The sequence below is a fragment of the Emydura macquarii genome, unplaced genomic scaffold (assembly GCF_026122565.2).
Source record: "Emydura macquarii macquarii isolate MOO-44397 ecotype Brisbane River unplaced genomic scaffold, CSIRO-AGI_Emac_v2 contig_2890, whole genome shotgun sequence".
Classification (NCBI taxonomy): domain Eukaryota; kingdom Metazoa; phylum Chordata; order Testudines; family Chelidae; genus Emydura; species Emydura macquarii.
The window spans coordinates 4,163,620-4,188,206 of NW_027133027.1; the positions used below are offsets into that span (position 1 = coordinate 4,163,620).

Below are 24,587 nucleotides of genomic sequence, written 5' to 3' on the forward strand. Positions count from 1 at the left end.
TTTCAGGTTAAAATGCAGAATTGAATGCTTTCAGTTATGCTCGCACTTTGTCTTCTCCTGATTTGAGATAATGGGAGGTGTGCCATTGACTTCAGTGAGACCACGATAGGGCTCTTCATCCATCTTGAATCCTGGACTCCCCTACCTTTTTTGAGGGAGAGGTGGACAGATGGTGAAAAAATTTGTTGTGTCGATTAAACGATTATTGAGTTTCATGCATCAATATTTTGGGTGCAGTTGATACAGTCAGATTGTCTGAATGTGGATTGCAGGATATTATTGAAAAACTAAATACAGTGAAACTGTCTTGGAAAAGAAGATCAGAAATACATTTTTCTGAAGAAAAATGCTTAAAATAGGAAAGAAAAAAAAGACAAAACCCAGATGCTATAAGTCTTTTCTGGGGTTTTTCTTGTATTCTTCTAATGGAGGACATTTCTACAGCTTCAGCACAGGTTTGATACACATTTACAGCACAGCACAGGTTTGTTACATTACACAGCACAGGTTTGATACTCATTTACAGAGACCAAATCAATGCTATTACTTGGGAATAGTTATGAACCTCTGACTTGAATACACAGATGCATTTTCGGCTAATTAACATTTATAGAATGAACAATTTCAGTTGTAATTTTTTTTTTTTTTTTTTTGGTATTTCAAAAATTGGGTGCATTTTTTTGTGCAACTTGTTTAAAACATTTCTGAAGCAGAGAGAATTAGGGAGCCCTGATCTCTGTCAGTCCCTAGGCACTACTATACTAAACGTGATTAATAATTATTTGTAGGTGAAGTATTCTGTTTCATCTGAGAAAAGCCTAGTTTTCTGTCGAATGTAAAAAAAAAAATTACAATATTGTAAATCCCAAATGCATAGTGGTGTACCACCAGCTCTTATAGAGTTGAGAGTGAGTTCTAGTGGCTAGAGCAGAGGGCTAGGTGTCAAGACTTCTAAAGAAAATCCTGGTTCATTGAAGTCAATTGAAGTTTTGCCACTGACTTCAGTGGCGCCAACTTTTCTGCCTTAGCTTGTATTCCCCATGCTGCCACTGACATGCCGTGTAATTGTGGGCAAATAACACAGAGTTTACATTATATCTGTTGAGCCACAGTCTTGAGGTAGGAAGGGTGAGTGAGTGAGGAGGGGGATCGGCAGTGATGGCAGAGGTGTTGAAATGGTGCAGCATGTGCTAACTCCCCTGTGGCCTGATTCCATGTCCCCTTTGGGTTGTTTAACACAGCTGCTGGAGTTGAACACTCTTAAGTCCCTGCATGCAGGGAGTTCAAGGGCGGGGAATGTAGCTTCCCCCAATGGGAAGGGAGACCTCCTGGGTATGATGTAAGTCTAGACACAGTCCAGCCCTGGACCTCTCTCTGACTTAGTTTCCCCATACATAACATAGGTGTGTAATAATACATTCCTCTAGAGCAGAATTGAGACTCAGTTCATTAATGTTTGTGACATGCCTTGAGATTCAAGAGGCATCAGCCCAGAGCAGCAGCAGTTTGAGGTCGGAAACATCCCATAAGAAATAGTGAGACTTTCCAAAAGAACTGTTCCCCTTTTTTTCTTAGAAAAGCAGATCTGGTACCAGTGCAGAATGGTATATTAATCTGATGGGCTATCCCTTTTGACTTCTGCCTAAATAAATAATGTAGACAGCACATAGGGTCCTTGCCAGAAAATTTTTACAAAGCAGTGTAGCTCAGTTGCCAAATGTCATGTCTTTTATATAAGCATTCTTCAGGAAGTAAAGTTGCACAGGGAAAAAAAAATTACAAAAACCATCAAGCAGTAAGGATCATTTCCCCCCCACGGGGGGGAATGTCTGAGACCATCTCATGGTAGGATCAAGTGTTTTTTGGGGTTTTTTTAGGCAGGGGTAGGTGGGGGGAGAAGCCGGGGGGGGAGGGGGAAGGAGTTGTTGTTGGTTTTGTTTCATCATAAAAGTCCCTGTCTCATTTCCTCTCCTCCCAAAAGGTAATGATTTTACTGGGCTGGCTTTGAGGGCTCATTTGGATTAGTTTTCAGACACAGGATTGTGGGCCAGTCTTGTACGTGAAGCTAATTGAGATGGGTTTTGGGTGGAGAGAATGCTGTGTAAGCAGTGCGTGTGTTCATTATTCTGTGTGATTAATGACTGAGGAGGATGAATGGGGATGTTTTTTCTTGATCTGACAAAAGTTCAAAAGAAATCAAAAATAGAAAGTCCTCATCCCACAGTGTGTAGGTGCCAATACATTTTAGTTGGACTCTTCTCTGAACTGCCCATGTCAACAAGCAGAATTTTATTAAGGCCTCTGTTGTGCTTTTTAGGCTCAAGCCTGTGTTGAGAGGTGTGCAGAGCCACACCTATGGCTCTTGGGGTGCCACAGTGTACAGGGCAAGTATGCCACTGCTACCTCTCATAGGAGGGTGCGGCATGCGTTCTGGTATGGGAAGAGTCCGAGCTGAGGCCCTTCCCATCTCCTTTGGGTTTGTTTTTGCTGCTGGAAGCGCTAGCTCTGTATGGTGCTTCGGCTCTATTGTCCCTGGAGCAATGCCTGGTGCCCCTTAGGGAGCAGGACAAAAGGTGGCTTTACACCACTGTCTGGATCCAGTTCATTCTCCAGCAGAACAGCTTCACAACTGCTCTAAGTCATGCCAATTCACAGCTTCCCCCAGGGGCCCTTTCATTGACTGGGGGAATCACAGGAGCATAGTGGGTTTGGCCATGCCCCCTCCAGCCACTGGAATGCCTTTTGTGCCAGGGACCATCAGTGGGTGGTGTGGAACTAGCTGAGGCCTTTCTACACCATCCAAAGAAAGTCACACCCTTGGAGAATCCTCAGTTTCTCACTTAAGGACAGATTTACAGTTCCTTGACACTACCAGAGCAGCACAAAGGGGCCTTAGCGTGGACCAGGATTTAGCCTTTTGTGTTTATTGTGTATGGCCCTGACCTCTGCACAGATGCACAAGGTGGAGAGGCTCCTTCTCCCTCCCATGAGTACATTCTGCCTCTCAGTTCTTACCTGGAATCAACTTCTTTTAGTTTTTGGGTTTAAACGAGCTAGACAATACATTTGAACCCCAGCAGCACAATCCTGTCTATTGGCTGATATCACAAATGTCCCTGCTCCAACTTGAGCTATAAAGTTTCCAAATACAGCAAACGTATTTGACTTAGGACAAGTTGTTTGTTTGTTTGTTTGTTGTTTACAGAACAACATCAAGAATTAGGATAGAAGGGCCTAAAAATGCCCATGACTTTATTTTAAATTGAGACGCAAACCCTGACATGCTCAATAATGGGTCTCTTATTCTAAGGAGAATCACAGTGTTTACTCATAGCATTACAGCTTTCATTTATTTGTTTTTCTCTACACTAGTTTTTGAGGTTTCTTAACACTATCATACATCTCATTTAATTAAATATTAGCATGAATAAAATCACTCTGAAGCAATTCAAGGCCGACCATCCTAAAATCTTAAAACCAAAATTGATCAGTTCATGTATTTGGACAACTCAAATGTATTTCACCAGAATGAATTATCTTTGTTGTCACCAAAGTTCTGAGCTTTTTGTAAGTTGGTTTATTTTATCTCTGTAGTGTCAGCAGTTTCTGACTACAAGAAATCTATTCCAAATTTATCTTTGAGATCCAGAAAGCAGGAACTCTCCAGGTTGCTGGCAGAGAGTCCCAGACTAGGATCTTGGTTCACAATACAAGGCGGCAAATGCAACACAATCTGAGGTGATGCGTTTTGGATGAGACATTAAACTGAGGTAACTTCTGCCTTTCTCAGGGTACTGTCCATGTTGTCCTTAAAGAGAGCATGGTTCTTTACCAAAAGATTTGGTGTTTTGGAGAAAAACCTTTGTAAAACCTCTAATTTTATAATCTGTTTACCATTATTGGTGTGACTTCTCTGATAGAATACTTAGCATCTGCCTCCTCAGTTTCTAATATGAAAAGGCTAATATGTCATTTTCACCAAAAACATTTCTCCTCTTAAGATTCTAGTTTGGCAGTGTCTCTATATTGTATTTTAACTTTATACATATATACATAAGTATGTCTGTGTACATAAGTATGTCCATAACATATGTTTGTGTGTCTGCAGGTGTAAGCACACATGGCTTGAAAAAATTCCCAGTACTTACTAGTCAGCAGTGTGAAAGGCAACGATTTAGGGCACTGGTAGGATCAGAAACAATGGCAGGCCAAAAGGTTCAGCGCCTTGATACCTCCAGCTTCTGGGAAGCGGACAAGCTCTGGAGATTTTTTTTTATCATGCTGTCCTGTGACCTTGCTTTGGAGCTTCATATTTTGGATCAGCCTCTAGTTAGTAGGTGTTTGATAAATCTGAAGTGCCATCCTTCTCTGTCTGCTAGAAGGGACAATGAGTTTTCAGTTTCCTCTCCCACATTGCAAAGCCTCTTGGCTGCTGGGAGGTGGAGGATCTCCAGACCCTACCTCTCCCTCAATCTTCTGGTTGCTATGAGGAGGAGGGAGGGCAGAGGTTACTTTGCTTTGCGGGGTTTCAGTGCCACCTGCTGCTGCTGCTCACGGATTTCCCAGGCAACAGCACTGTGAAACTGATAGGATTTTCCACAATTTCACTGTTATGCCATCTTCTAAGTACCAATAGTAATCTGACCAGAATCTTGTTAATTTCACTCTTCTGCTTTTTGGCACAGCAATGAGGAACAGCAGAGCTGCTGGTGATTGCTATCTGCCGGCTCTGGATGGCATTGACTCAGTTTATACTCATACATGGTATACTCATATGATTGTTTGCAACCATAAGGGTTAGAAAATTAATATGTTAAAATGAGAGATTCAGTGCCACAGAACTTTCTCTTAGACTTCTATACTCATCAGGACAATATTTACACTCACCACTGACAAGCTCAGGTTTTTAAGCCTTGTGTATGCATGCAATGTAAATCTAACTATCAATATAGTTTGAGTGGATCATTATCAATAATATGGTTTGATTTAAATTGAAGTTTAACATTAAAAAATTGCAGGATAAGAAGACAACTGTGGAATATAATTCCCAAAGCTGCAGTTTCCCATGCCTAGACCTTTATGTTTTAGCTCAAAGGAGGATTGTGTGATCATATCAGCCAAGATAATAGCAGCCATCTTTGAAAAATGAATCTTTAAACACTAAATTACATAATTTGTACAGTTTTGTCCCTTATATTAACTTTACATTTTTGTTTTTATTAAGAAATTGCTAAATGGCCAATTCTTTTGGGACCCATATCAGGTTTTATGATTTTTTTTTTTAAGTACTTGTGCATCATTTTTGTTCAATTATTTTCAAAATTTTTGAGTGATAGGCAAACATAAGAAATTCCTGAAACATTATACTAATTATGGAATGTTGCAGCACTCCCTTCCTTCCTCAAGAGAAATAGGAAATGTGGTTCTGGAAATTAAAGTTGGGATTCCCCCATGCCAGTGTAGAGAGTACTTGCAATGAGAGGAAACATTTTCCAATGGTGTGCAGACCACCATCCATTTTTTGGTGGTTGTAAAATTCAAGGTAGGCAGTGTCTTGAGATTTTTTAATTCATTTATTGGAACAATCCACTGGTGCTGATTAAAAATATAGCTTTTCTCTGATAATTCAAGTTTGAAAATGTGTATTTTTAAAAAATAGGTTGGGTGTTCAGCGCTTAAAACATTTAAAGAGAAACAGACACATAAACAAGCTCTTCTTTCCCTCCCCTCTCCTCCTTTTCCTGGACCCTCAACCTCATTTTTGATTTATGTCATTAGAATGAATCAGACTACATCCTGTCACATGGTACATGCCGCATTGTATTACTTATTGCTCACAACACTTTCAACCCATGTTTTGAAGCAGGTAGTAGCTTGCCATATTTGGATTTAGGTTAGTGACCAAAGTACACATTCCTGTATATGATACAACTATAAGATTCCTCGTCACAGAGCTCATCTTGTCCAATTACAATCACTCTTCTAGGAACTGGCTTTTTCAGAAACATGGAGACAATAATTTCTCTTGTTCCTTCTCCTTCTGTAATTACACAGTCCATCTGAAAATCTGCTTCCTTACTTGGTTGCCAACACTGAAAATTACATTGTTGCTAATACTTTACTTATGAGTCCTGACCCAAAAGGAAAGAATCAGATTAGAATATCTTGTGTTATATGTTATGCTAATGAACAAAGAAGGAAAACCAATTAACAGAATAACACATCATACTTCTGTTTATAAGATGCCTTTTTACATACAAGTATTATACTGTGGCCCCAAAGTCTATACAAAACCATTATAAACTATTCTTTTGTTACATCTAGTGCTTCATTGTTATGACACATGCAATTCATAGTATTGCACAGCAGTTATTTTGGACAGAATCTGTGAATTCATCAAAAATAGATCTTGTATGTGTTGTATGACTATTGCCTTGGATTAGTTTCTAGAACAAATAGAGTAGTTCCTTTTTGACTATGTTAATCAAAGTGTAAGTGCTGCTTGTGTATCAAGAGGAAAATGTACTAGGAACCCTTCTGTTTGTACCAATGACGGATGCCATGGTGATGGGCATGGTATAAGAATCTGAGTAGAATAAAATAGCATTAACGCAAGTTATTTTCCTCTCTTACTTTCAATACTATTTTAATTTTTTCCTTGTTTTTATTTTCTGTGTGGATTTTTTCCCTTCCTCACTGCTGACCCCAGACCATCAACATTGCAATGTTCATTCTAATCAGACTAGAAAGGGTTCTAAATTCCCCTGTCACTTCCTGTTATAAAGCCAATTTTTAGTCCCTGTCTTTGAACCATCATCTCTTGGTAGGTGTTTGCCATGGATGACGTAGCCTACCAGTTAGGACGTCTAGCAAGCTGCCACCTACTCTAAAACTTAAGGCAAAACTACTCTGTAATAAAGGCAAATGAAGGTGCACATTGATGTCCCTCTTATTCCTGAAGCATACATCGGTTTTTTTAAATATGAGAGACCTCGAGACTGCGTATTGGATTAGGATTTTCCAGTAGTATGTGCTAGGAAGTCCATAGTTTAAATCTTCTGTATTTTTTTGACTCTCCCAAGAAGTCATCTTCAATATTTTTCTGCATTTCATGTGTCTCTATGTAAACGTTCATTTTCTATTCCTTTACTACTGGGAGCAAAGGGAGTACAGTATCTCTGAATGTTTTGACACTCATTGCTTTAGTTCTTGAGTCATATCTTATATAAGCTTCTTTAGTAGGTTTAGGGTTGCTATTTAGAGGTAATAATGTGCTTCTGGTGTAGATATCGAGGCATAGAGTGCTAGGTTTTGATTGTGGTGGTTTTTTTTGTCCTAATTGCATTTTCTCTTGGCTCTGTACTGCATTTTTCTTATATATGAGAAGGCATAAAAACCAACATGTTTAAAAATGGGTGATTGAACTTACGCTCTTAAAACCATACGTAGGTACTTAAATAGGATTGTTCTGACCTTAAAAAGTACTGAGCACCCAGACCAAAAAAAAAAAAAAAATCAATAGGACCTGCAGGTACTCAGCACCATTTTTATTTAAGTGCTTAAATATGGATTTAAGAACCCAAATGTAGGCACCCAAGTTTGAACATTATATACCATAAAATAAGGAAGTGGGAGGGGAAGGAGGTGGGAGGGGACCTGGGTCATAGCTTGTAGGGAAGGAGGAAGGAAACCTGTTATTGCCCGAATGTTCAGAAATGGTAAATCAGGTCCCCTAAACATCATAGTGGGCTTAAAAATCATGGGATTTTAAAAGATAACTTTCTGGGTCTTTTGTATTTGTCTTTTGTTGTCATAGCCTTTAGGGGGGTCATATTTTCAAGCTTTTCTCTGCAGTCCTGAGGGTTAGAAACTTACTTCTAAAAAACAAAACAAAACTGAGATTCTCACATAATTATTTGAATCCAGAAGCTGGGGCTTTAAGAAAAGGACCAAATATAGTGAGTGTTGTGATAAAATGGTGAGAGTTGGCAATATGTGAGATGCTGTGCTGTCCCTATGACAGGCATGGCACAAAACTCACCAGCTCAGGGAGAGGGGACTGCTAAGGTGGTTTTAAGCCATTTTTGCACCCTCCTTATCCTGAATTGCTCTAGGAGCTGGATGGGCCCTGGCGCCGGGAGGGTGGTGTGTGTGCGCGGTGCGCAGGATTATCCAATTTACAGCATTCTCCAATGACTGCGATAAGGGTTGCAGCACTGTCCCAATTCTTTGCAGGGCTGTGGTCCCATCCTTGACATACCACCCCTAGCCTCACCCTTGGCATACCTCCTATGCCACTGCTTTTGAGGGGGTCCTTGGAAGCTAGCTGTTTTTTGCAATGACTGTGTCAGGGAAATACACCAGCAGCTGCTTTTAGTTCCCCTTTACACTGCTCTGTCTGTTTTACGTGGTGTAAAAGGGCTAGAGTGGCCTTGAGGATCTCACCCGTAGTAAATACAGTATAAGATGCTAGATAGATAATTATATTTGGTCTCTCTATTTTGATATTGCTGTACAAATATTAACTAGTTAACATGCATGTTTCTAATGCCAGTACAGTCACAACATTTATTTCATTTTCCTCATGATTTCTTGTTTTCTCAAATGATTTGTAGTGGGAATTTTTACCAGGAGCATTTTTTTTCTCTCAAGAACTTTTGCATTGTTTGAAGTGTTTTGTCTGTGATACTGATATTTGTTCAATACAGAAAAAAAATCCACTTCTCCTCATGCCCACCGTGGTTTGTTTAGTAGATTTCTTGTCAGATATGAATACAAAGCTGTGACTTTTATGGCTTTATTTTGATATTTTATGCTTGCTGTTTTTCTGATAATTTTTGTGTACCTTTTGGATACTCTTTTGACTTGTGTGTAAACTACTGCGTTTGGTTTCAGTTGGAATATGCTTGCGGCTTTATTGACATAATTGTAACTTGACTTTCTTATTTACCATCATGGGTAGAATCGCTGTTTGGGGTCTGGTACTGTCTGAACTCTTATGTTTTTGATCATGGTACTTTGCCTTTTTTGGTTTGCTATAAATATACCCAGGGTGACTTTTCAGGAATGGGAGATGCTGCTTCCAGTAACACATTTTACACAGCAAAAATATATGTCTAATAATTTTGCTCTGTATTTGTAATTGCATGTGGTTATTGCTAGTTATTCCTTTGGAACTTCTGAGTTCATTTTCAACTCTCCAAACAGAATTTAAGGGATAATTTGTATCTAAGCTGTTTAGAACAAGGCTGAAATTCCATCCAGGGTTTCTGATGTCATCACAGAACCAAGATGAAATTATAGCTTTAATTGATGTACTTTTGGGGAATACATTATTTATTACGATACATTAGAAAATGATTAATATCGCGTGTGCTGCAAGGCCTTCCCACTGCTAAAATCCCCAGCAAGTGCTGAAATGTTGCAGAACTTCTGGAGCAAGTTTGCAGCTCTATGAAGCTGCCAAAAATGCCTTTGTGCTGCTTCAAAACTACTGGAGGTGATGAAAGGCTGTGGAGTCACTTCAGCGTTTCTTCTAAAACTCCAAACGGTGGTGACCTCGCAAAGCTTTAAAATGTGTGTGTTCGGACTGCAAGCATTTTCCCTATCTAGAGGCCCTCCGTATTTCTCAACAGCTCACTTAATCTAAAGTGGTAACCAAATTAACGAATAGTTGCATTGTGTTTTTATGGACCTTGACTCAGCAAAGCACTTAACTGTGCGCTCAAGCCCCATAGAGGTGAATGGGGCTTAGGCATGTATTCAGCTTTAAGCATTTGCTTATGTGCTTTGCTGAATCTGGGCTCACATTTCCAGATACCTACCACTTTGGGGCTGCTCACTGACCCCGTTTATAGGCTTGCCTTCTCACCCTTCACAAATATCCTGCGTGTGCGCATGGGGGAATGCCTGCATTGGGACAGTTTGTGCCTATGAAAAATTGCTGAGAGCCTTATTCTAAAATTAATTTGTTCTTTCAGTTTTTTTCCTCCAATGGCAGTTTTGATATTCTATGCTTTGGTGACATTTCAGTTTTATGACCTTTTCTGACATGAGAGAAATCGGTAATTTGGCCTTCCTGAATACATTAGGGCTAGATATAACCTCAGCGACTGCAGTCATTTATAGCCCGGAGCCATATTCTCTCTCCTGTGATACTAGTGCAACCAGTGGGGAGTCCTCACTATAACTGAGTGGAGAACTTGGCCTGTTTTGGTTTACAGTAGGATGCTGTGTTTTCATACTCAGACAAGCACCAGTTGCCCCAGAAAAAACCTGTCTTCAGTTTGCCTAATTATGCCCTATCTTTTCAGGATGCTGCTGTGGGATTTTATGGGGAATGAAAGGGTACATTTTTGTAATTACACCTACTGTACCCTTGTTTGAAAATGTATCCTGAAATGTTTGAAAGAACTCTGAGTAATATACTCTAACAAAATTTTATCTTCAGAAGTACCTAGCATTATTTTATCTGAAGAAAAGAGAGAGAGATTTGTAGAAGATCAAACAATACAAATATCTTAAGAAAGAGAGTAACTGATGTTAGTGAAGTGAATATTTTTATACTGGTACAAAAGTATTATAAAAAATTAAATACACCCACATTCTAAGGCTGCATTTTTATCTCAGGCTCTGGTGACATGTAGAAACCACTCAAGTTTCAATCTTGTGGGTTATATTGTCACCAGAAGCTCTGACTAATAATACTGTATAGTTTTACAAATGACAGTTGGATACAATATGTCTTAAAGTGACAAACTTTTATTATTATAATTTTTTTAAAAAAAAAACCCCAAACCAACAAACCTCAGTGTCTATGGACTGTCTGGACCCAGTAGGGAAGTTTTAGTCTGGATCTAAATTTGATGCTCAAATTATAAATCCCAGAAAATAGAAGTTACAATATAGTGCAAAAGTTGACGATACCTTAACTATAAGAGTGCATCCAGAACCCACTGTATTAAAAAACACACACCCCTACATAGGCAGCATGGGTGAAATTCACTTCTTCCCGCACAAATCCAGAGTAATCAGGGTTTGTACAGGGAGCTCCATGGGATTAGAAGAACAGAACCAGTAGCCAATCTCTCACAGCCTATGAGCTGGGAACAGTGGCTGCAGATTCTGCACACAGCTGTGGAGGAGTTTTAAATCACTGGATTCATGTAAATTAATCACCCGCTCCATGCAGACTTATTCAGTGCCGATAATGGGTCCCTATTCATCACCAGGCAGTGTAGAGAACCCTTTTGTGCAGCTACCCTCCCTATGTCATCCCCAGTGGATGATTAAATTGGGGTTTATGTAGTGCAAAGGGGCTTGTTGAATGAAATTCACCCCAGAGTACTAACTTGTCACACAGTCATAGGGTCTAGTCTACGTCCCAGCTTGTAAGCTTAAATGTGGTTTAAGTGGTATATAGGCTGTGTGGTGACTTTTTGCAAAAGTTGCAGCCTTGGGTGGATTTCACCTTATATGAATAGAGACAGTATATCACACAAATAGAAAGGAAACCAGTTGTTTTATCTAGGGAATTGTTTTTTAGACTGTGTCATTATGGTTCTGTGAAACTGTGAATTCTCCCTGAACATGGAGTAGTATAAATCTCACATGCATAGCTTCTGAAATGTTTCTTTTATTTATTTTGCTACAACTGTTATTGCCACTTTTATACAGAGAATAGCATTGCTATAAGTTTTTGGATTTGTGGTGGCACTTAACTTGCAGTAGCAGGGACTGAAAATGAGAACAAATGGGGGATGAGACTTGAAGGGAGATTCCACAGGTCAAACTCAGGTTGGTTGTCATTCAGAAATAGAACTGACAACTGTGGGCCTAGTTATATTAGGCCATTTCAGTCTAAGCGTCAGATCCTGCTCTCGTGCATGGGGCACACATTCCCTTATATCTGTGGGCAGGACTGAGATCTAAATTTTACCATTTGCATTCGGAACTGGGAAATGTCAAAGACCACCTGAAGAAAATGAAAGAGAGAGGACTATGGTAGATTTTAAAATAAGATTTGGTCAGATGACTTTTTGGCACAGATTGTGCCAAATTGAATCTTAGATGAAGTTAACACATCCTGTATATCAGGCTCTGCTTTCTTCTGTGTCCATTCTCCCCAGGTCTCCTCCCCTCACATACAAACTTAGGGTCAATAGAGGTAACTCCAATGATTCTGGTGACAGCACAGTGTTGGTTGGTTCATGCTTTGTTCTTTATAGCATGGATTGCTTTGCAGTCCACGTTTTGGTTTTTAAATCAATTACTATTTATTTGATAATCTCTTTTTACACTATCCTGACTCTGCTTGTTTTAGGTATACAGTATGAGCATGCAAAGTTATGTACTTGCAGTAACTTCAGTTTACTGTCATATAATGAATGATTAATGGCATAATCTGTATTTTCAAAATACATAAACAACTCAGTGTAATCAAGTGATGTAGTAGTGTATTTCCAGAAGACAAAGAGGTAGAGTAGAAGATGGAGGTGCTTGGGACTTCTTTAATGAGTGGAAATCAGATGGATTTTCACAAATCCTTTTGAATAATGTATATTGTTTCCTTTGTATATTTTCATATATATGAGCTGTTGCATACCAAATTCTAGTAGTAATTGGCAGATGCTACAGGGTCTTGGAAAAAGATGTTAAAATACTTGAAACAAGCAGTATTAGTAAAAGAAGTGAAGTTGTGTGTCAAGCTAACTTAGTGGCCTAGCTGTGTTGTTGGGCCTTCTGTTGTCAGTGTCAACTCCTGTTTTGACTTCTTGCTCCTTGAAGTACTGGGAGATTGGAGAGCAGAGGAGATGCCATGCTCAGCCCCTCTGGACAAGGAGTTAACAGTGACTCCTCTGACTGGTGTAGGGCACGGTCCTGCATATGCACATGCTTAACTTTACAGATGTCAGTAGCCCCATTCACATCCTTAAAGTGAAGCCCATGTGTGTAAGTGTATGTAGGATTGGGGCTTAAAGGAGCAGTGTTGGCTGGCTCTGAAAAGAGGCACACCTGACCTCCTAGGCAAAGAAAATGGTGAGTCTTGAGGTTGAAGGAGAGAACGATTCATGCTGTGTGTGTGAGACAGAGAGAGTAACCATTGAGGGTCCAGAAAGAATGCAGAGAATTCTCCTAACAAACATATTTGTATCTCATGACTGTATGAACTGATCAGCCACCATGTATTCTCTCTATTTTAAATAGGGAATAATTAAGAGTAGTTTATAAAACGTACAGACAGAATTATAAAAAGGATCTAGCTTCTAAAGTGCCATGTCTGGGGAAAATTCATTTAATGTTCTTTTGTGATATTAATGTGTGCACTCTCACTGAAACATGAGCACACACACACACTAACTCTTAAATAGATTTGGTCATATTAATGGAAGAAAACAGTTCACTTTCCGAAAATGGTTTAATATAAAATTATTTCATTCTTTAAAAAAAATGTTAATAGGCCCAGAAAAATAATAAATTTGCTACCAGCTAAAGTCTTTACATTGAATGTTTATCTATAAGATACGCTTTACTGCAAATTATTGTGTTTGACAGTATCTACTTGTGTAGCAGAGAAGGATAATTCCCTGCACTTCAAGAATTCCTGGGTGAAATTTTATGACCTGTGTTATGCAGTAAGTCAGACTAGATGATCATAGTGGTCCGTTTCTGGCTTATAGAAGCTGTTAATCTGTGCTCAGGGCTTTAAATTATATACAAATTGATGAATTATTCCAGTTTATATTGCATGTTAATGTATATGCCATTTATATGTATGCATTATGGTGTAAAAATGCATTATAGTGTGAAATCTGAAAGTGATCACTCATTCAGGCGTGTGTGTAGGGATATGCGTGTGTCCTTTAAAATATTATTTCATTGCTTTAGAGAGATAAAATAATAATAAATAACTTTATTTAGTACTGCAGCAGTAAGCGATAGCTGGAAGTTTTCTTTTTTTCAGTGTGGTTTGTACTAATGAAAGACAGTTGTGCTGCTTAGCTTAGTTGCAAACAGCAGTGAATGAAGTGGCTGGTTTAAGTTTACTTTCATTTTCTGCATACCAGTGGCAATGGTAGAGTGTTACTGCGTTTCTGTTCACTGACTATAGATATAGAAAAGAAACTGAGTGTCCTGTGCGATATGTTTAAAAGAACACCATAATTTTTAACTTTATACCAGTTGCCTTTAAAATTAGAGCTAAATTGGAGGGGTGACACTAGCATAAGAAATGTTCTGTAATTTGTGGGAAGTGCAGGCTAGACATGAATAAATACAGTACAGATTAAGTTATATTCCAGTGAAAGGGTAATGAGAGCATGTATATGTATGTAAAAATGTATCATATGCATAAAAAGAAATTCTGGGTTTATTATTTTTGAACTTCATTAGCCACAACACAGAAAGGAGTTCATAACAATAAGCAGCAACAGCATGAATTTTCCATTAACCTCGCTCTATTCCTGACGTTGCCACCATCTAACTCATGTTATGAATCACATTAAGAAAAAACACCTTGTTCAGCCCATCCAGGGGAAAAACCCTTACCTCACCCCATCTCCAAAAAAACCCCAAAACACCTACTTGCCTTGTTTCGACTAAACCAAATTCTAATCTATTCATTACTACATAGATGTACAGATACACTTTTCCTGTCTCACACAAGAACAGTGTTGTCCCACTTTCTGTTGCTGAAATGTAATAATAATACAAATTACAATAGTAAGTTGAACATGTCAAAGAAGTGGGTCATGGAAAGATTAAATTTTCAGTACACATAAACCAAACGTAATCATACACAAAATGCAATACCTCAAACCAACAGAAGGAAAGTGAATCTCAATTTAAATCTGCCTGAGTAAAACTGTGCTCAGATTTGATATTCATTAATCTCATGCAATTGACATCATTTTGAAACACTGAAATTTTTAAATGTTAGATTCATGCGTTTTCCTTTCTTTTAATTCTAACATGATTATTTTAGTTTTATTTTTGTGGCCTTTTTAAAATCCAGGCACCCCCTACTGCTCTAATAATTTTCTATCAAAGGTATTAATAAGGCCCCATCACCATAATAGTTGAGCACCTCACAATCCTTACCACAGCCCTATTATCATCATTTTACTGATTGGAAACTGATGCACAGAGAGACCAAATATCTTGCCTAGGGTCACACAGGAAGTTTGTGGCAGAGCTGGGAACCGAACTAGGGTCCCCTAGTTCCAACCTAGAGTACTGACTTACTGGGTCATTCTCTCCCCTTTGTGGATGCAGTTGATAGTGGATGCAAAATTACAGATGCGTACATGAAGGTTGGGTATTAAAAATTCAGGAAACTAATGTTTAGCCGTTCAGATGGTTCTAACAGATATCAGCCAATAGGGCACTGAGCACTGTTTTAAAAATAAACCCAGTTAGAATAATTTATCTCTCTGATTGGCTGTGCAAAAACAAAAGGGTATTTTTGTCATAAAACAAACAAAAGTTCACTTTAGTTTCAAATGGATTGTGCTAATTGAGGATTAATATTTATGGCATGCCATGCCATGCCATGCCACGCCTTCTCAACTGCCTTCATACTTTTCATTAATGAAAAGGGATACTTTGAAATTACTGGTGTAATGAAGTGGTGAGTTCTGTGCACTCTTCTGCTGCTTTTGAGCTTGTTAACATTGGATCTGATTCATCCCTGTACAGAGTGCCAGCAGAAGGCCTGTGCAGGTAGAGTAAGGCCTTCATAAGTATTCCTATTGGACTTGTGGTGCATTGTCTTCTGTGCAGGGGTGAATTTCATCCAGTGTTGCCATAGGGCTGCCAAATCCTGAATGGGAAACTACGGAGGAGCAGAGAGAATGACCAACTCTGCTTGATTCACCTCGTACCTCAGGGTTATATGGGAGTTTCAGTCTCCGTCTACTTCTTAGCAACTTGGTAGCAAATATTTGCATTAGGCTGTTGTTATTGCTTGGGAAAATACATTGGTAAAAAAGCATACAAACCTCTTCCCCCTTTTTGATGGATGAATGTTTCTGGCAAGTATAGTGGGTTATGTAGATGGAAAGATTCTCTTATTACTTGGATTATGGGGGAGAAATATCTGTGTTTTGGGTCTCTGTTTAAGGACATTTGGAAGAGGCACTTGACATCCATATTGAGAAGAAATATCAGAGGACAAATTACATAAAATCAGACTTAAAGGGACACTGTCAATTTAAAAATCACACTTGTGTCTCTAATTTTCTGCTGGCTATCTTTGCAAGTAACCCTTAAATGTACTGTTGCTGAAAGGGAATTTGAGGGGTGGGGAAGAGGAAGAGGAAGGAGGAGTGATTTCTCTCGTTTTCCAGTTTGTTAATCTTGCGCTTTTGACAGCATTTCATGTATAGTCAGTTTCACAGTTTTCCCCTATATAATCATTTAGTTAGTCAGTATCCCTTGATGTTTTTGTGCATCTTTCACACCAGGACAGGGGAAGAGAAGAATATTCTTAAAGCTAGGGAAATGTGGTTGTAAAACCACAAAACGTGGGACCCGCATAATACCTGAAACTACTTTTAACTCCTTTTATTTTTTTAATTGGATAAATTTCAAGTTAGTGCTCTTCATTTAAAGCTGAGTGTTTTATTTATTTATTACTGAAATGTTACTAATAATACAGTGAGGTAAGTGTACCTAGCACTTAGCAGACAAAATATACTGACCTTCCCTAAGGGAAGGTAACAAATCTTGTGGGATAAGTGGAAAGGAGGAGAGGAGTGTGAGAGCCATTATAGCAAGTCTATACTACAAAATTTAGTTGACCTAAGTTACGTTGAGGTACAGCCAGTGCAGTAATGAAATTGCTTTTGCATGTCCACACTGCGCGCCTTGTGTTGGTGGTGTGCATTGTCACCAGGAGCACTTGCACCGATTTAATGGTCAGTGTGGAGCATTGTGGGACGGCTTTTGAAAGGCAGCAACAGTTGATGTCAGTAACACAGTGTCTACGCTGACAGTGTGTCACCCTAACTACACTTACCTAAGCATTGCGTGTCTCATGGAGGTGGAATTATTTAGTCAATGTTGTGTGCGAGTTTCATTGGTGGGAGTTACATTTTAGTATAGACGCTTACAGAATTAGGTCTAAGTTAGCTGCCTTTTGTCGACTTAACTCTGTAAGTTTAGACCAGGTCTTAGATCATGTGATTGCTTTAGTTATTAAAAGCCACATCTTATGTTTTTCATAATTTTTCTGTCTTAACTTTCTTCCCTTTTCTGTGTAGATATTATTGTGAGAAGTTTAGGGTAAGTAAGCCTTGGAAAAAAGGATGTATTGAGAAGTTTGAAAGAGAGCTTGCATTGTAACGGCCAGTGACCATGTCATCTTCTTTGATTTGTATAATGCCACAATTTTGAAGCTGAACAACTAATGGCCCTGGTCTAGCAAAGACCTTAAGTTTGTCCTTAACTTTTTAAACACGTGAATAGCCCCATTGAAGTCAATGCTCGCGTGTTTGACGTTAGGTATGGGCTCAAGTACCTTGCTGATCTGAGGTCAATAATAATAAGATATTGGTTAAGGATCCTTTATCCAATTAATATGTTCTCTTTTTAAGCGATTTTTTGTGACTGTGGGTGTTTGGAGGAAGAAAAGGAAAGTATTTTATAGTTTAATAATAATATCTAGCTCTTTTATAACCCTTTTCATCAGTAGATCTCAAAGCCCTTTATAAAGGAGCCCAACAAATGGGAAACTGAGGCACTAGTGTAGTGAGGTGTTGTGGAGATATTGTCTTGATATTGTTTGTACTTGTTGCTATATTACACATCTTAAATGTGCTGGTACTCCAGTAGGGTAAGTGTGAGAGCCAGTCTGATAATTGTGACAGACCGTGGTTTCTAGATCTGACAGTCCACAGAGTTGATTATCAATCCCATTATTTGTTGAAGTTCTTGTAAAGTGATTCATGCTGAAGAAAAGGAAGTGGAAATACAGATGACAGGAGGAATAACAAAGCACTAAACAATTACCAATCTCCACAGTAGTACATGACAAGACAGCTCACATGGGAGCTCCATCTACTTCCGTATCGTATCTCATCTTGGGTAAAGGAATGGGTTAGGCTTAAATAGTCTTTTTAAGTCCAACCAATTCTTCTAGCACCCAAGTCCTTGTTATGCCACATTAAGGGTTTTGTTGCTTCCTGGACTGCAACTAATGGCCTTGTTGGCCTCCAAAAGCAATATCTTCTCTTGCTAGTTGTGGTGCTGCTGCAGGTTGAAACTTAATCAACTCCAGTGAACTGAAGAATGTTAATGGTGTGATCTCTGATGTTCCTGCAACAGAGGATGCTACAGAAAGTTTCTGCTGCAATTACCTGTTTTCCATGGCCCCAGGACAAATGTATTCTAAAATAACTAAGGGAGTTAGATTGTTCACTCTGTGGACAACTGCCTGTCAATAAACAAACATGTGCTACTGAAAATCCAGCCTGACATAGCCAGCGTGCAGCTGGGGTAGAATTCAAGATACAGATCCTGAGCTCGCTCCTTTTTGAGACAGAGATAAGAGACAGAGGAGCCTCAAGCTCATAGGCTCTGACAACTGCTCTGCTCCCTTCAGAATCTATCACAATTTTTTTCTTAATTTTTCTAGAAGCCCTACTTTTAGGTATACAGATGCTACACAGGTTCTACATATTCCACTACAGTGCAGTATGCTACCTCTTCTGTGTAACAACTGTGTGTACTTTACCTCAGACAATTACAATATTTTAAATATAGTGTTTACCATTTTTCATGTACATATCAAAGTTTTATGAAAGAATCTTATTCCTGGCACCAGATTGCCCAGATAGCTGGAGGCGGCAGCAGAGTGGTTCAGATATTGGTATTCAGTGGCTTTTAAAGCAAGCGAACTGTGGGCCTTATTCTGCAGTCCCTCAGTACCTGGACCTCCCAGATAATTCAGTGGCAGCAGTCATGAAGGAATTAGCTGGACTGGACCTCATTTCCCCCATGTCCGCCGTCTAAATGTCAGATATTGTGGGGAAGGAGTACCTAGACTAAAATTCTAAAGCAAAGGCCTATTCAAAGGCCATGTCTGAGGCCACCGTGTGGTGGTGTCGGGGGACGGGAGGGGGGGAGTGGCGGCGGCGTACGTCTCTGAAAGACAACGCCTCCTGGGCACAAGGGGATGCATGGTGCGGCGCAGGTCTTGCTACATCTTTTAACATGAGTAGCAAACACTCCACCCAGGGCTGGATTAAGGCATGGACACAACTTGTGTGTGCCTTTGGGCCACAGCTGTGAAAGCCATTTGATAAAGTGACAACCGCAGCCTTCAGGATTTTTGTTTTTAAAAAATAAAAGTAAAAAAGGTATGTTACTTGTCCTCACGTTTGCAAAGAAGGTCGGAAACAGAGTGCAGCAGATGCAGCAATATCTGCCTGAGTCTGCAGATGGCCTCCAGCACAGGGAAGAAAAGCAGCCGCCAGTAACGCCAGAGAGGAAGCCACCTAGCACGACATGCACCACCAGAGCAGAGCACATCCCTTCTTTGAGGTGGGAGGCCCTACCATTGCTTGAGGGGAGGAAGGGGCACCCTGCTGCTCCTCCCTCCATTGCCTGGGGGGGCAAACTGGCCATCACCATTTCTTTCTCCTCGGGTGGCACAGGAGTGTGTCTGGGGCTCTGGATTGCCGTAGTCTGGCCCTGACTGCACCCTGATGCACATGTGAGTGGAGCCATGGCTGCCCTGCCCATTCCCTGTCCAGAATCACCTCTGGGGCTAGTAAGTAGTGCAGGCAGTTCTAGCCATCTCTCCCCCTTCTGTCCCCCAGTACTTGGAGCGGGATTATGTCTGAAAACATTGTGCGGGGGAATAGTTCACTGTACACTCTCTTCCCTGCCCTCATGCACTCACAGGGGGGAGGCATAATCTAGCTCTTCCTGTGTAGCGCATCCTGGGGTTTAATTTCTTTCTTTTCTTGATTCTTTGTTTCCACGGCTGTGGTTTTCGCTGGTTTTGATTGTAGTCAGACATGTTAAAATGATGAAGTACAAATTGATGGGGTTGGAAAACCGTCTTGGTCAGTTTAGCACACACACCACCCCCAGACAAACACAAGTATGAAGCAAGCCAGCAGAAAGACTCAGTGTTGTCAACTCACGGGATTTTTATCAGAAGTCTCGCGATACTTGGTGTTTTTCTTAAAGCACCAGCTTCTGTATTCAAGCAGCTGTAAAACAGTTCTGTGACTATTGTGAAACCATTCAGTCTTCCACGAATTCTTTAGCTCAGAGAGCTCAGGAAAAGGCAGTAGTGCTGATAAAATCACAATCCAGCAAAGAGTTTCCTTGTTTTTATTTTCTAAGGACCAGGTTCTGATACTGTTACTTACTTTGAGTAGCACCTCACTCCACAAGGGGTGTTTTGGACTTCAGTGGGTTGTTTTGTTGATTCAGGTGCTATCTGACCTGTGTTAAGGATGTCTGTCACTTACCCGCTTACTCATATATTTTGTTGTTGTTAATTAATTAATTATCACTGTAGCTTCTCAGACCCCTAGTCGTGGATCAGGACTCCATTGTGCTTGGCGTTAGCTCCTATTACCGTAGTATCTGAGCACCTCACAATCGTCATTCTGTGTATTCTCACAAGTCCTCGGTGTGAGGTAGGGTAGTGTTACTAACTCCATTATGCAGATGGGAAACTGAGGCACATAAAGTTTGAGATTAACATTTTTTAAGTATGTAAGTGATTTAGGAGCCATTTCACTGGATTTAAGACCAGATCTTCAAAAGTATTTCCATGCTTAACTCCCATTGGGAGTTAGGCATCTAAATACCTTTGAGGATCTGGGCTTTAGGAGCTCACTGAAAGTCTTAGGCACTTAGGTTAGTCCTGCTTTGAACAAGGGGTTGGACTAGATGACCTCCTGAGGTCCCTTCCAACTCTAATATTCTATGATTCATGTTATGTGACTGGCCCAAGGTCACACAGGAAGTCTGTGGCAGAGCAGGAAATCTGGCCCTAAATGAACATTATTTATAACAAAATATTAAAACTGAAAATAAGAATTAAAGGATTTTATGTTGCTGTATGATCTTAAAATACAACTTTCCATCCCTTACATTTGATAACATGAAGACTGTGACACAAATGGAGAGAAGTCAGGAAGTTCATAATAAAGGGTGACAGTCAGTAACTCGTGTCCATTACATTTTGTCTTGAATTAATACTTTTTTTTAAGTGGGGTGAGTCATGGGCAGATTGTCTTCCTTAACTTTGAACTTCCAGGCTTATCGATATTTGGTTCTCAGCTTTAAAGAGTCTCATCCTGTTCCCACAGGTTAGTGGGAGTTAGTGGGCCTACTTGCAATCCCTACTCAAAGTGAGTGAGAGTAGTCTCCTGGAAGTCAGTGCAGTCACTCACATCAGTGCTTATCTATGTGAGTAAGTCATGCACAGATGAGACCAGTGGGGGCAGGAGCAGGCTACAGTTATTTAAACAGGAGGTTTTGTGTTTTGTATGTAAGGTAAACATCTTTAGGGACTGGTGAAATGCATGCAGTTTCTGTGCCGGTATGAAAAGAAATGTAGTAAGGGATTTAGGGGTATTTCCCCTCTTAAGTACATCAGTCTTTGCTCTCAGTTTCTTTTAAAACTGGAGATGCACTATCCTAGGTTTTATTTTTTGAATCTCTGACCACTTTGCTGAAGAATGCATAGCCGCAGAGAGACATGGATATTAACTCCACTTCTTAATTAAAAGCAATGGAAAAAATTATTCAGTGCTGCCTGTCTGACATAGCTGAGAAAAAGCAAACAAACAGTTTGGCTTAAATGCACATAAAGTCAAATTCTGTCCTCAGTCACATTGTGAAACCTCCTTGACTTCAGTGGAGATTGCATAGGTGTAACTGAGGGGAGAATTTAGCTCATACAATTTATATAACAGTCCCAAATACAGTTCTAAAATTTGAGTAGAAAACAATAACTAACATGCCCAAAACCCAAAGGGGATTGTGCAAATGGGATGGAAGGTTCTCAAAGAGAAAACAAACTCAGTGCTGGTTGAAAGCACTCACTCATTTAATGCAGCAAGAGAGACAGGCTTAGTACTTAAACCTTATGTACTAGACCAAAGGAATACTTGTCATAAATAGCTGTACATGAGGGTAAATCTGGTCTATTGTTTTACTACAAGTCAAAGGGGGTTTGATCATACTAATGTAACTCTTACTTTAAAATAAAAAACATTCATGCCTTTTTTTGGTAACTGGGGGAATATCAAAATTGCATCAGATCTCAGTCAGCAGTTTCTCTCACTCATTCACTCACTTATTCACTCACCCTCCCTTCCTTCCTCCCTTCCTCTTTCAGGCAGACTGTCTTGTGTTTGAAAATATTGTTGTAAATAAAATAAATACATTTTTGAAAATAAATTAAAAAATATCGTATGTATTTACTGACTGGTCTGATATTTTCCCACATATTAGTATTAGAAAAAGATGAATGTGACAAAGTGAACAGTGCAGATCTTTAGGCAGTCAATCAAACTTCCCATAAAGCTTCCTTAAATAATAATCATGAATTATCATTATCTACTGTAGCAGTTTGTTATTTAACAGAATCAATTTTTCTCATTTGCATCTATGGTGATTCCTTCTTTCCCCTTATGCAATTTTATATTCTGTTGAATGAGGTACTCATTGGATCGTTAATGATCATAGTATTTTACAGTATTACCAGAAAACATGATTTTTTAAAAATACTTTAAAGTTGTATACAGCAACTAGAAAAAAAGTACAGCCTACAGAACAGTCATCAGAGTGCTTCTACTCTGGGTAGTTAACATACTTGCTTTAGGTAATAAAATATACACTGGAGAAAGGTCAGGGATTTCCCCTGAGCCACCTACCAACCGCTTGAAGTGACATTTTCATTCTGAGTGTTTCTTGTTTTGTTTTCATTTAAGTATCCTGGAGCACAATGGAAAAGTTTTAATACAAGAAATCAGAAAAAAGTGCTGCAACGTCTACTGGGTTGAGGGGAAAAAAAAAGACTTATGACTGCATCTTGAAACACTCTCAGATGATTTGAGGTAAGTGATAGGAAAAGTTTCGGCACAAATTCGATTGTAAATCAATCATTATTAGATTTTGAATCTCAGGATATCTTTTTAACCTGCATTGATACATGACACTCTCTCTCTCTCTCTGTGTGTGTGTGTGTGTGTGTGTGTGTGCGCGCGTGCGTGCGTGCGCGCATGTGTGTGTGTGTGTGTGTGTGTGTACACATACACATTTAATATATATAAAAAATATAACTAACATAAAATGTTAATGACAAATCCAGAGAAGTAAACAAAAATATGTAGTGTAGTTCTTTTTCTGAAATTAGTTAACTGAGCAGACACTATCCAGCAGATACTTTTTTGCATGTGTTTACTTCATGCAAATGATTAGTCCCATTTGGATGAATGAGGCTACTCGTATTTAAAGTTATTCATATGCATAAGTATTTGCGGGATTGAAGACTATATTATACGATCCTGTCTAAAGAAAGCTATTATGTAAAATATACCGGATAGTATAAATTTTCCTATTGTTAGTAGAAGTGGCATTAGTAATCAGATTTTACGGCAGTCTCCAGTAGTATTTTTATGTTAAATAGGTACCTTTCAATTATATATTATAAAAATTTTCAACTGGAATATCAGACTTCTTACAGAGGTCTGCAAATTTTGTTATCGTCAATATTTTGACTGGCTTAATTGCTTTGTTGGTGACATTCTGAACTGGTGCAGTTAAAAGAATTAATAAAATAAAGTCCCCTTTCTGAACTAGAGCTGTGAATGGTGCGTCAGTATTTGAATAACAACAAAATCAGCAATTCTGTCACTCAGACTACTTTGTGTTGTTTTATTTTAGCATTTCCTAAAATAAAGACAGTTAAATATGAATTGCTGCGAAGAGCCTCATCTTTCATCTCTATTCTTCGTTTTCCAGGCCTTTATTTTGCTCGCATTCAGAAGGAGTGACCCATTTTTTGTATTGAGTAAGAGGGTAAATATATTTCAGTTGTAAAACTGTGATCCCTGAAAATACTATATAAATAACAATTAAAAAATCCCGTGGCCTCCTTCCTGAATAGAAATACAAAGCCATTTATTCCATTCCACATACATGTGTTGGAAAAGAAAAATTACTATAAGAAACCTGCACAGTTGAAGGCATGGATGAATTGCTGTGCTCTCCTCATGGTGCGGGGGTGAGTCATGGTGTGGAAGGGGCAGGGAATGTGGTATCAGGCCTATGGAGAGCGCAGGAACCACAGAGGAATCCCAACATCAATCTAACAGATCTTGGGACAGCTCTGTGGTGTACCTGTATCTTGAAACATGACTGCCCTTCACTCCCCCTTCCTCAAGTAGCATGACTGGTCATGCTGCCACTATTATCTCTCAGAGAGGGGAGTCAACAAGCCATGGAGCTGAAGTTCTTGTTGCAAGGAGCAGCTTTAACACTCATGAGGATTTCCAGTGCACTATAAACAGTTACTCCTCAGCTCCGAGTTCCCCTACCCCATCCAGCTCTGTTGC

The 24,587-nt window shown here is 39.4% G+C and overlaps 1 protein-coding gene across 6 annotated transcripts in view; it reads left to right on the forward strand.

The window, feature by feature from the left end:
* The window catches only part of ATXN1 (ataxin 1), a 275,271-nt gene that overhangs the window by 40,820 nt on the left and 209,864 nt on the right, over window positions 1-24,587 (forward strand). For all 6 annotated transcript variants that reach the window (XR_010923744.1, XM_067568370.1, XM_067568372.1 and 3 more), the window contains one exon: window positions 22,962-23,087. The gene's annotated coding sequence lies outside the window, so the exon portion shown is untranslated. The remainder of the gene's footprint in view (window positions 1-22,961; window positions 23,088-24,587) is intronic.